Raw genomic sequence first — 13,612 nt, forward strand, 5'->3', positions numbered from 1 at the left:
TAGGGCTTCAGAACTCTTTAAGTAAAAGATAGTACGTTCCCCCGGCTTCCGAAGCCGGGCGGGTTGGCAAAAGCTGGTTCAAAGAGGAGACTCACACACCGCCGGCTTGCGGAGCGGCTGCGGCTGCTCCCCGTGCGCCCCCCCCCCCGCCCCCGCCGCAGCCGCGCCCCCTCCTCGAGGTCTGTCGCAGTTCTTCGGGTGTAAGATACAAGAACTTCAAGTTCTGTTTGGAATTCCGTGCGTGAGACTGGCCCGCGGGCACCGCAGGTTTCTCTGGCTCCAGCTGAAACCCGAGGCTTGGAAAGGGAGCGCCGCAGTCTCGGTTCTCCGCTCCGGACGGAAGTGAAAGAGCCCTCCCCACCCCCGAGGACGCCCCGCACCCTGCGCGGGTACCCCCGGGAAGCAGCCGCGCGGTGGCGCAGTGCCCCGAGCTGCCCTCTAGGCGGCGCTTCAGGCACTAACTCGGCCTTCAAACCCAAGTCCACGCCTCATCCAGAGAGAACTGGGTCGGGTCGCGAGGAAGAACGTGGCGGGGTTTTGCTGTTTTTGTTTTTGTTTAGGGGGATTTTTCCTTGGAGGGCCTCCTGCTGCCTGGAGGAGGCGGGGGAAGGGCATCGCTCCCTGGAGTCCTGCAGGACTGAGCCGCAGCTGGGCCGAGGCAGGCGACAGGTGTGTGTCCCCGAACCCTGGAGCGCGGGGAGGCGTTTGGGAGCGAGAGCAGACGCCGCGAGGCGAATCCGTCGGGAAGAATCGTCTCCCGTTGAGCCTCTCCGGGTGTGTTAGTGGCGCTGTCGGTCGGCCGGCGCTGCGGGAGCCGGAGGTGCAAGAACCGGACCGACGTCGACCCGGTAGACGCGCACGCCATCCAGCGCCGCCCTGCTCCGCTTTCAGCCGGGAAGGACGTCCTCGGTTCGGCGCAGTACTTCGCGTCTGGATTGGTTCCCTAGTGGCAGCCTCCAAAGGAAGCGCCGTGTAGCCGTCACATCCCTATTCTCAGCTTTTAGAGCGATAACCAGTGCACAGAAACGCTCGAGAAAATAACGGTTCATTCATTTAACAGGTGTTTGTTGATTGCTCATGATGTGCCAGGCACGGACGCTGACTTGAACCACGCGGACCAGGCACCTGGCCTCAACACGCCGGAATTTACAGTTAGTTGAATGAATGAAGAAAGAATTAGGCATCAAGAACAGCTGTAGAAAAGAAGATGGCACCTCTGGGCCACCTTTCTATAGGTCACCTCAAAAAGGACAGGACGGGAAAACGGGGTCCGGGACATAGAACTAGAACCACCCCCTCCCTCTTCCTTGTATTTCCAGGGTGGAGGGAATAAGGTAAAGCATGACAGGAGGGATGTCCTGCAGTGATCAGCTCTGCATTCTGTGGGCAAATTACCTACTTTCTTATGGTATTAAATGCTCTGGTCTGAATGTTTGTGTCCGTTCTCGCTTCGGCAGCACATATACTAAAATTGAATGTTTGTGTCCCCTCCAAATTAATAAGTTGCAACCTAATGTCCAGTGTGATGGTATGAGGAGGCGGGGCCTTAAGGAGGTGCTTATGTCACCAGAATGGCCCCCTCATGAATGGGATTAGTGCTCTTATAAGAGACCCCATAGGGATCCCTTCCCCTTCTGCCACAGTGAGGACACAAGGTAGAGACAAGCTGCCCTCTGTGAACCAGGAAGTAGGGGCTCACCAGAGAGCTGTCTATCTGTGTCATGATCTTGGACTTCCCAGCCTCCAGAACTGTGAGAAATAAATGTTTACTGTTATTAAGCCTCCCCAGTGTATGGCATTTTGTTATAACATTCTGAGTGGACTAAAATGGTCTATATATATACTAGGGAGAGAGGTCTGTCTTTAAGGTCTAAATGTAATTTGCCAGTCTACTCTCATGACGTTAAGACAGAGACCATAAATAAGGAAATAAGGGACAATAAAGAGAATAAGGGAATAAATAAGAAAGGGAATGAGGAGAAAGGAGTTCAACTCAAGGATTAAAAACAAACAAAGAGAATGGTGGGGTTAACACTAGGTCCACGTTCCCTTAGGAAGAAACTGTAAGTTTAAGTTTACAAATTCCTCACTGTTTTAACATAGATCAAGGACTGATAATTAAAGGAATTAGAATCACAAAATAAGTAGGTCCTCACCCCTATCACCTCCCTGGGAAGTGGAAGTCTTGATAATACTTGTTACTCCAGGGCACCTGGGTAGCTCTGTTGGTTTAACATCTGCCTTTGGCTCAGGTCATGACCCCTGGGGCCTGAGATCCAGTCCCACCACCCTCTCTTCACTGCTCGATATCTCTGTCTTTCTCTCTCTCTCAAATAAATAAATAAGTTCTTTAAAAAACAAACAAACAACACTAGTTACTCCAATTCTTTTTAAGCTACTTTATCCTCTGGCAATGAAATGATCCGCTGGGATGGTGTTCTGTGCTTAGATCTTATTGTAAAGGTGACTAAGTAATGACACAGAGAGGTCAATGCCATTGAAAGAAAATCAACGTTACTCACAGTTCCCCTGGAAACAAGAGGCACAGCTCACCATATAAGGCCACAGGAGGAACACCAGGTTATGGTCAGGAAGAAAAGACAGGAGCAAGCAGTATGTTTAGGCGAGAATCTTTATTTGGGTTCCTGTGGGAAAGGTAAGTTAGGGCAGGGTGAGCAGTTTTAAGTTTGGCTAGTTTGGATAATTTCCTCGGATTTGGAGCTGTATGGGTGGTCCCTAATTGCCTGGCCCTTGGTCCTGGGATGCTGGAGGCAGAGGAATATCGCCGCCTGGGGTATAAGAGCTAGATAAAGGAGCTCCTGCTCTGGATTGGTTGGTTTGCATATCAAAGACATGCCCAGAGCTGGAAGCTTCGCAATCTCTACAAATTGGCTAGCCCTGATAACGGCAGTTGCTCCCCAGCCAGAAGGATTTTTTAAGATGTCAAAACAGGGTAATAGAAAATAAGAAATATGATGAATACAGCCTGAGGTAAGAGAAAGGAACAGAAATTTCTTGTGTTCTTCGGACAGAATGCCCCTGAGAGTCTAACCTCTGGTGAGCAACATTCTTTTCTTTAGCTCTAGAAAATGACTTTGGAAAAGCAGTTGATTCGTTTGGATGGAGGGGTGATGGAATCGAGTGAAAAAGCCAGAAAAACAGAAGTAGGATCCAAGGAAAGAATGAAGTCATCAGGTGGACTTGTGGTGGGATATTGAGGTAGGTTTATACCATCATCAAGTCTGTGTAGTAGGATTGAGCTGGTTTTTCCAAAGGAGTGGTTCCCTGTCGAATGGGCTTCTTTGAATTTGGAATCTGAGTCTGTAAAGCCTTTCAGTTATTCAACAAATCTCATTTTCCCAAGAACTTCTCTGTATATGACCCCAACATTGGGAAGTAGGCCCAGCAGGTATTATTATTCTGATTTTAAAACTGAGTCTCAGATAAATTAAGTCATTTGTCCAAGGCTCTGTGATTAGTTCATAGAAGAACGCTTGTTAGTGTCTTGGCCTGCTGCATAGCTCAGTATACTGTGTGCCATTCCTAAACAATATATTTATATTTCAGCAAGCACATTTTAAAAAAAATGTAAATCAATGCACATTCATTGAGGGATTGCTAGTAATTAAGTGCTTCATACAGTGTGAAGGCCTTTGGGAGTGTGATTTTTACTGGTCCTTAATTTATTCAGTGCGGACACATAGCTGGTTTGTTCCTTCTTAGCAGTATCAGTAGGACACAAAAGTCATACACACTCCAAGTACACACACTGGTTTTCATCTTGGCCCTGCCGTATTATATATGTGGGTCTGGCTCTTCACTTAACCTTTCTGCCCAAGTTTTGTTATCTATAAAAGGAGCATACTATCTACTTAACAGACTTGTTAATAGGACTAAATAAAACTTGCCGCTATTGTTAACTATCATAACATTTCAGGTGGCCAAATTCAATTTCACATAGATAAAAGGTCAACAGTTGATCCCCCAGCAACTGAATAAGGATCTCTGTAATCAATAATGTGAATTTGAAAGAGAACTCATAATAAAAATGTTTCAAATCATTATTATACTTATCATTTGTAAGGAGAGATAGCATCAGAGCAGTAACTCACCAAAGTCAAGTGTTTTCCATTACAGTTTGACTGAACCATGGTTTTCAAATTAAACTTTTTTTTTTTAAGATTCTATCTATTTATTTGACAGAGAGAGAGAGATCACAAGCAGGCAGAAGGGGTGGGAGAAGCAGGCTCCCTGTTGAGCAGAGGGCCCGATGTAGGGCTTGATCCTAGGACCCTGAGATCATGACCTGAGCCGAAGGCAGAGGCTCAACCCACTGAGCCACCCAGGTGCCCCCAAATTAAACTTTTAAGTGAGCTTATCTAAGGCAATTCCCTTACTGACCTTGGGTAGGGATTCTCTTGCCTCCAGTGTTGCTATTAATCACCTCTAGTTAAATAATTAGTCCCATAAGACCATTTGAAGCCTTTCATTATGTGCTATATTTCTTGATATCCCTCCTCCTATCACATCAGAAAAAGAGAAAAGAAGAGAAGAAAACTATGATAATGTTTCTCAACCTTGGCACTATTGGGCTGGATAATCATGGATGTGGGGGGACGTCCTGTGTATTGTAGAATGTTTAGCAACATCCCTGGCCTCCAACCAATAGATGCCTAGAGTGCCCACCCCACTGCTGAAAAAAGAAGGTCTTCAGAGAATCCCAAATGTTCTGTCAAAATAATCCCCAGTTAAGAACCACTGACAGGGCGCCTGGGTGGCTCAGTGGTTTAAGCTGCTGCCTTCGGCTCAGGTCATGATCTCGGGATCCTGGGATCGAGTCCCGCATCGGGCTCTCTGCTTGGCAGGGAGCCTGCTTCCTTCTCACTCTCTCTGCCTACCTCTCTGCCTACTTGTGATTTCTCTCTGTCAAATAAATAAATAAAATCTTTAAAAAAAAAAAAAAAAAAAAGAACCACTGACATACAGATACAATAATGAGCAGCAACAGAAAAGGGAGTGATTTTCCCTCCTCCAAATACTTCAGTTTAAGACCAGGGACGACCTTGTCCAGAACCTCTCAGTGGATTTTTCTTCTATGGCATTGGCCAGGATTGCACATGCCCATGCCTCAACCAACCACATGCAAGGCAAAAGGGAGTCAGCAGAGTCAGTCAAGTGAGATACTGCTCTAGTATCTGAAATTTAGAGTATATATCATTTAGAGTATATATAATTCAGGGCCTGCAATTTAGAGTATATACAATTTTTACAATAAACATTTTCAGAAAAAAATTACAAAAACATTACAAAGATAGTACAGAAAATTTCTGTATATCCTTTACCCAGTTCTCTCTCAATAATATTAGCATCTCATATAACTAAGGTACAACTTGTCAAAATTAAGAGGCTCATACTGGTACGTTACTAATAACTAAATTCCACCCTTTATTTAGATTTTTCCCACTAATGCTCTTTTTCTGTTCCAGGATCCCACCCAGGATATCACATTATATTTAGTTATCAAGTCTCCCCAGTTCTCTCTGGTGGGTGACAGTTTATCAGTCTCTCCTTGTTTTCGAAGACCTTGGCAGCTTGAGGAATACTAGTCAAGTGTTCCATAGAACATCTCTCAATTTGAGTATGATGCTTTTTCTCATGACCAGTTATGGGGTTATAGGCCTTTGGAAGGAAGACCAGGAGGTAAAGTGCTCTTCTCGTAACATTATGTCTGGCATATATACTATCAACATGACTTATCACCGCTGTTGTTAATTTTTATATTTAGTGAAAGTTGTGTTCTCCACGTATCTCCTTTACAAAGTTACTATTTTTCTCTTTCCATAATCCATTCCTTTGAAGCAAGCCACTAATTTCAGCACATACTCAAGGGGAGAGGGATTAAGTTCCATCTCATGGTGGGGGGTAATATTTACATATATTGTTTGGAATTCTTCAGTAAAAAAGTTTTATCTTTTTTATCCATTTATTTATTCAATTATATATCAATGTGAATTCAAAGAAATGTACTTTGTTATGTGTGTTATAATTGCTCATGTTGTTTCAGCTTAGGCTATTGACTCCTGTGTTCTTTTTTTTTTAAAGATTTTATTTATTTATTTGACAGAGAGAGATCACAAGTAGGCAGAGAGGCAAGCAGAGAGAGTGAGAGGGAAGCAGGCTCCCTGCCGAGCAGAGAGCCCGATGCGGGACTCGATCCCAGGACCCTGAGATCATGACCTGAGCCGAAGGCAGTGGCCTAAATCACTGAGCCACCCAGGCGCCCCTCCTGTGTTCTGATATAGTCCCACTCTTTTGTTTTTGGAGACCTTCCTTTCTCCCTCATTGGTAGTATGAGCTAGGACCACCTTGTATTTTCTCTGCTCAGTCTTAGAATTAGCCATTTCTCCAAGGATCCTGTTGGAGTGCGGTATTTACAAACCAAGATTTGGGTGTGAGTATGCTCATTACAATTGGGTATCAGTGCTTTCAACTCCTATAAGGAGATGAAACTAAAAAATAGATGTTATATTATATACATGTATATGAATACTAATGCATCTATACAAACTTATGTATACCTATGCCATACCTATCTGTATATATACATGAGCAGAGCTAGTTCTGTAATCTCTAATTCTAATCTACCACAGAGTTCATTCTTGTCTTTCTTTCCTTGATGATTTGTAATTTCCTTCTCTGATGATGAGAAACCTGGCTCCCATTATGAATTATCCATTTACTTATGTGTTCAACCTCAGCATGCATATTCAGAATTATTAATCTATACTCCTGTGAGAAACCATTTAAAAACCAAAGTACAATGTTTATGTACAGTTCTTTCTGTTTTTAGCCTTTCAGTTTCCGGTGGAATACATTTTTTTTTTAAAGATTTTTTATTTATTTATTTGACAGAGAGAGAGATCACAAGTAGGCAGAGAGGCAGGCAGAGAGAGAGGAGGAAGCAGGCTCCCCGCGGAGCAGAGAGCCTGACGCGGGGCTCCATCCCAGGACCCTGAGATCATGACCTGAGCCGAAGGCAGGGGCTTAATCCACTGAGCCACCCAGGCGCCCCTGGAATACATTTTTAAATCAAAATGTTTATAGAAAAAAAAAATGTTTACAGAGAAAGAGATCCCACAAAATTTTTTGCTCAAAGCCTCACACCCTAGCAGTGGCCCTGGTCTCTTTTCCATTAATTCTATTATTATTTTAATGCTTGGTGCATATTCTCCCACATTTTTCTTCTTGATCAAATATAATAAGTACACAAGGATATAGATACTGTATAGGTGTATTTGTTCTACAGAAGACATTTGGCCTGGGGTTAGAGTTTGAGAAAAGGAATGTTTTAGAAGCAACCCAAGCACTTCTAAGGCACAGTCATGGTTAAGGATCACCACTCTAAGCCAATCATGGTCATTCTAATTAAGGCTACCTCTAGATAATACTTTTTGTGTGTAACCTTTACCTACGTAGACAAGCAAACAGAAGAAATAAGTAGAAAATGAAGTAAAGTGGAACTGAAGTGGAAAGCTTGTGATGTAGACAAAAGCTGAAGAGCATACAGACAAAGTTACAGGGAACAGAGATGATGAAGGAGACACAGAGTGGGGAGACTGTATGGGCCAGTTGGGAACAAGAAAACAGAAAACACACAGAGAGAAATAAGCCTCAGTTCAGGACAGTTTTCTAGGTACAATTATAATGTCAATCATGTTTCTTTATAGTGAACTGTAAATTTCTGAAACTTTAGCAACCAAAAGAGTCTAATTAAAATATATAGATTTGGGGCGCCTGGGTGGCTCGGTGGATTAAAGCCTCTGCCTTCGACTCAGGTCATGATCCCAGGGTCCTGGGATCGAGTCCCGCATCGGGCTCTCTGCTCAGTGGGGAGCCTGCTTCCTCCTCTCTCTCTGCCTGCCTCTCTGCCTACTTGTGATCTCTGTCAAATAAATAAATAAAATATTTAAAAAAAATAAAATATATAGATTTAAGTAAGAGTGAATGAAAAGAAGGAAGGGAATTGGCAAGCGTTGCAGGGATAAAGGATTGTAATGGAAGAAGAGAACATTCGGTTCATAGCCAGATGGTAAGATCTATTCTGAGTTTGGGTTTGAAGAGAAAAATATAGTAAAGTCATATTTCAGTCATTTGAGACAGATGGACTTCCTTAAGTCTTGGGGATCTGACTCTCATTCTTGCAGACTCAGAAACCCGAGCTTACCATACCTAGATCATCTCTTAGGTGTGGACACACAATAATCCATCCTGGAGAAATTAATATGTTAAAAACCTAATATAAATTTATTGGTTTATATGGACAATTAATAATTGACAAATTGATTGGGTATTTTTGTTTGCTCTTGAGAGCATTATATTTCCATAGGCAAATCCATGTGAAAAGCCAAATTACTATTGGGAGATTGCTTGGTAAGTATACAATTTAGATCAATAGGAGTTATTTGGAGTTAGTGCTATCAAGTTACAACACTCATATGTACCCACTTCTAAGAACATACTTGCTGAAGAGCCTCGATACTTAAGCCTTTGAGCCAGAGCCACTGAAGGTACTGCAGAAGTCAGAATAATGCACCCCACCCCCTGTAGCCAAAGATATCTCAAAACTTAATACCCAGAACCTGTAAATATGTTAGGTTAAATGGCAAAAAAGAATTAATATTGCAGATGGAATTAAGGTTGCTAATTGGTTGAATTTAAAATAGATTATTCTAGGGGCGCCTGGGTGGCTCAGTGGGTTAAGCCTCTGCCTTCGGCTCAGGTCATGATCCCAGGGTCCTGGGATCGAGCCCCAAATCAGGCTTTCTGCTTGGTGGGGAGCGTGCTTCCCCCTCTCTCTCTCTCTCTGCCTGCCTCTCTGCCTACTTGTGATCTCTCTCTCTGTGTCAAATAAAATACAATAAAATCTTAAAAAAAAAGATTATTCTAGATTATTCAGGTGGGTCCAATGTAATAAACACAAGCTTTAAGTATAGGAAAGAGGCAGAAGAGTTAATGTTAAAGTGGTGGTTTGTGAGCGTTAATGGCATTATTTGCTTTGAAAATGAAAGGGGCCATGAGCCAAGGAATGTGGGCAGCCTCTGCAAGTTGGAAAAGGCAAGAAAAACATATTCTCCACTAGAGCTTTTAGAAAGGACCACAGCCCTGATGACTCCTTGATTTTAGCTCAGTGAGACCCACCCGTTTAGGACTTCTGAGCTCTAGGATTATGAGATTTAAAAATTGTGTTGTTTTAAGCCACTGTTCATAGCAACAATAGGAAAATCATATACTCTGTTAATTTGACCTTTCTGATTACCATTTATATGTTCCATACATTTTCCTTTCTTGTTTAAGCAAAGTAATGTAATTACTTAGCGTTAACTTTTAGTTGCAATCACAATCCTGACAGGCATCCCCAGGTGGATCACCGTGACCGGACTGAAGTTTTTACCTATTATTTGGATTTCTTTTTTGTTCTGGGGAATCTTCTTAGAAATGGGCCATTTTTGGGTCCCGGGGCTTTTCAGGCAATAAGAATATTAGGCTCTGGTTCTCAGGTTTCTTTATGATATACACTGTGTTTTCTCAAAGGCCATTCTAGACTCCCTGAAACCAGAAAGTGAATTCTGGAATCCCTAAACTGTTTGGGGATTCTAGTCCTAGAGGTATACAGGGCAGAACAAATGCCTCATGGCATACATAAACTGGCACATTGTAAATCAGCATACTTGATTATTTTTCTCTGTGGAGTGCAGAAGAATTAAAGTATCAAGGACTAGAATTAAGAGGCAGAGTACATATTTGTATCAAGATAGCACTATTTTCCTTGTCTCTGAAAACAGAGTTCTTTATAGTCCAGATTGCAGAATCTAAACTTGTTTTAAATAATAAAAGCTAAAAGTAAAAAAAAGTAAAATGTAAGAGTTATTGAGCTCTTACCGTGTACTAGGCACTATTCCAATTTCATTTAAGGTTCATTTAAACCTCTCCAGAACTCTATGGCTTAGGAATTATGATCATCCCTGTTTTACAAATGACGAAACTGAGGTTCAGTGTGATTAAGTAGTTTGATCAAGTTTACTGGCTTAGACAGAATGGAATTCATATGTGGAAGTTCTGATACCCAGGGGTATTTAGAAATGGGGCCTTTGGGAGTCAGAATAAGTTTAGATGAGATCATAAAGCTATGGCCCTCATGATAGTGTCCTTATTGTCTCTCTCTGCACCACGTGAGGACTCAATGAGAAGATACCCATCTGCAAGCCAAGAAGACAGTTCTCTCCAGGGATCAAATCTGCTGACATGTTGATCTTGGACTTCCCAGTATCCAGAACTGTGAGAAATAAATGTCTGTTGTTTGGGCCACCCAGTGTGTGTGGTATTGTTACAGCAGTCTAAACTAAGACGGTTACACAACTAGTAAGTGGCAGAGCTGTTACCTGACCTTGATCAGTCTAATTTGGAGACTGAGTTCTTTTCTTTTTTAAAGATTTTATTTATTTGACAGAGAGAGACACAGTGAGAGAGGGTTCACAAGGGGGGTGGGAGAGGGAGAAGCAGGCTTCCCACTGAACAAAGAGCCCAATGCTGGGCTTCGTCCCAGGACCCTGAGACCATGACCTGAGCTGAAGGCAGATGCTTAACGACTGAGCCACCCAGGTGCCCCAGAGACTGAGTTCTTAACTAGTATCTTTTACCATAAGTTAGCAGTTTACTCATCTTAGACAAATACATGTATCCAGAAATTAAAATAAAGGGATGCATAGTGAATGACTAAATAGAGGAAAGGACATTTCCACAATAAAGACTATTAGTACCAAGGCAAATTACAAGAATACTTTAATTAAAAGTGAGAAGATGTGGATGCCTGGAAGGCTCAGTCGGTTAAGAGTCTGTCTTCGGCTCAGGGTCATGATCCCAGGGTCCTGGGTAGAATCCCTTATGAGGCTCCTTGCTCAGTTGGGAGCCTGCTTCTTCCTCTGCCGGCCTCGCTCTCTCTCCTTCTCTCTCTCTGTCTGACAAATAAAAATAAAAAAAAAAAAAAAGTGAGAAGATGGTCTCCAAAAATAGTGTTTGGGAAGAGAAACTTCTACTACAAGCCTGAAATAATGTGTTTATAGTAGTTTAATCATTATAGTTTTATCATGAAAAGCTCACAGCACTGGGAATCAGAACTAGATTCTTGCTGTTTTGCCACTAACCAGCTAAGTAAGCTTGATAAAGCCACTACATTTCTAGGCTCTAGCTTCTGAGAATAGCATCCATACTTCTGAAGGCATTGTAGGAAAAAGAATAAAGGGGCACCTGGGTGGCTCAGTCGTTAAGTGTCTGCCTTCAGCTCGGGTCATGATCCCAGGTGGAATCGAGCCCCATGTTGGGCTCCCCTCTCCCACTCCCCCTGCTTGTGTTCCTTCTCTCTCTATCAAATAAATAAATAAAATCTTTTTAAAAAAAGGAATAAAAACTTTTTTTTTTATCCACAGGAGAATCAATATTAGCATCAAGAATTTATTGATCATATACCTATTTGAAAAGTACAAGGTACATAAAAAATTAGAAGGGACAAGACTGATTAATTCCAGTAAGTGATTAAGTTAAGCAAGTGACTGAGTACTGAGGACTGAGAAATAATACTAAAATTATAAAGCAAAGTTAAAAAAAAACTATCAGTAAAATTAAGCCTACATGACTCATCTTCGTTTGCATCCAGGTAAAGTGGGATTTCTAGGCATTTTAAGAGCTTTTATAAATTGCTCTGTCTCATCAGAGATACCCTTAAATTAAATTGGCTTTTGGCTCAAGTCAGTTCAATTCAATCTACATTTACAGGGCATCTTCAGAGATGATTTGCCCTGAAACTAATGAAGCCTGAGCTTCATTCAGGACTTGAACAGCCACTGGGAGTGCCAGAGCTGCTAGGAATATGAAGTTCTGGTGGGAAGCAGAAACCAGGTTGCAGACAGAAAGCATTTCTATGTAACATTTTTGGTAAATTGCCTAAAAATATCCACAGAAGAAAGGGACCTGATCTCCAGGGCCTTAGCCATTTGTTTGATTTCTTTCTTTTTTTTTTTTTTTAAAGATTTTATTTATTTATTTGACAGAGAGATCACAAGTAGGCAGAGAGGCAGGTAGGGGGTGGGGCGGGGAGGGGAGAGCAGGCTCCCTGCTGAGCAGAGAGCCCCATGTGGGACTCGATCCCAGGACACTGAGATCATGACCTGAGCCGAAGGCAGCAGCTTAACCCACTGAGCCACCCAGGCGCCCCATATGTTTGATTTCTATTTTGCATTCTAATACTCAGTTTTTGACCTCTGTCCGTAACACTACATTCTTTCTCTTTAAGCACCTTGCCCTCCATTTATACATCACTTCCAAATACCAGTATCTTCTGTGCTTACCACGTGTTATGCCTTGAACTGACAGAGATACAAAGATGGAGCTCACAGTTTGGTAGGAAGAGTGCCGAATTAGACATAAAACAGTGCTAGTCTAGTGGTAGAAACACAGTGTAATAGGGGCACATGAACAAAATATTTAATACTAATTTGTGTCCTTATCTTTTGAAAGATATTAAACTGCCAAAGCCTCTGGGAGTTGGAATTCTGAACCTCTGTGAAGTAGTCTGTGGCCTGGTGTTTCTTAAGCTACCACTTTTCAAACTTTTTTGACAGTGATCTGGAGTGTGGCAGACGTAAGTGTTCATCAAACGTACTACGTGTTCCCCTGCCTTTCTCAGCCTCCCTTGCAGTTAAGGTAGATCATGCACCTATTCTGGTCAATGGGTCAGGAGAGGGAGGGATTGTACTGTTTCTGGTTCAAGTCTCTTAACACTGATTAAGAGCCACTGAGAGTCCTCTGTGCTCTCTTTAGAAAGATTTTTAAGCCTAGAAGCAAGGAACCAAGAGGCAATAGTTGAAAGATGAAAATATGCTAGATCCTTAAAGATCTGGAGGACAACCACCAAGGTCAATCTACTCCACATCAGACTTTATGGTAGTGACATGTGACATATAAAATATTTTTATGTTAAATCACTGACATGCATTTCACATCTGGACCCAGTGTGTATGCGTGTGTATGTATGGGACAAAAATTTAAAATAATACTACTGTAATACTTGCTGTTTCTGACATGGTTATATTTTCATTCAGGAAAATGCTCATCAGACTTACAATGTCACTACACCGATATTGGTCTCCACCCACAATGTGAAAAATAATGTTTTTAAGGGGCGCATGGGTGGCTCAGTGGGTTAAAGCCTCTGCCTTCAGCTCAGGTCATGATCCCAGGGTCCTGGGGACCAAGCCCCATATCCCACTCTCTGCTCAGCAGGGAGCCTGCTTCTTCCTCTCTGCCTGCCTCTCTGCCTTCTCGTGATCTCTGTCAAATAAATAAATAAAATCTTAAAAAAAAATAATGTTTCAAAAGTTTTTCTCTAATTTTACCTTTTTAAAAATTTCAGTATAATTAACATACAGTATTATATTAGTCTCACGTGTACAACAGAATGATTGAACAATTCCATACATTACTCAGTGCTGATCACTGATATGTGTACTCTGAATCCTCTTCACCTTTTTAACCCATCACCACTCACCTCCTCTCTGGC

The sequence above is a fragment of the Meles meles genome, chromosome 5, assembly GCF_922984935.1.
Source record: "Meles meles chromosome 5, mMelMel3.1 paternal haplotype, whole genome shotgun sequence".
Classification (NCBI taxonomy): domain Eukaryota; kingdom Metazoa; phylum Chordata; class Mammalia; order Carnivora; family Mustelidae; genus Meles; species Meles meles.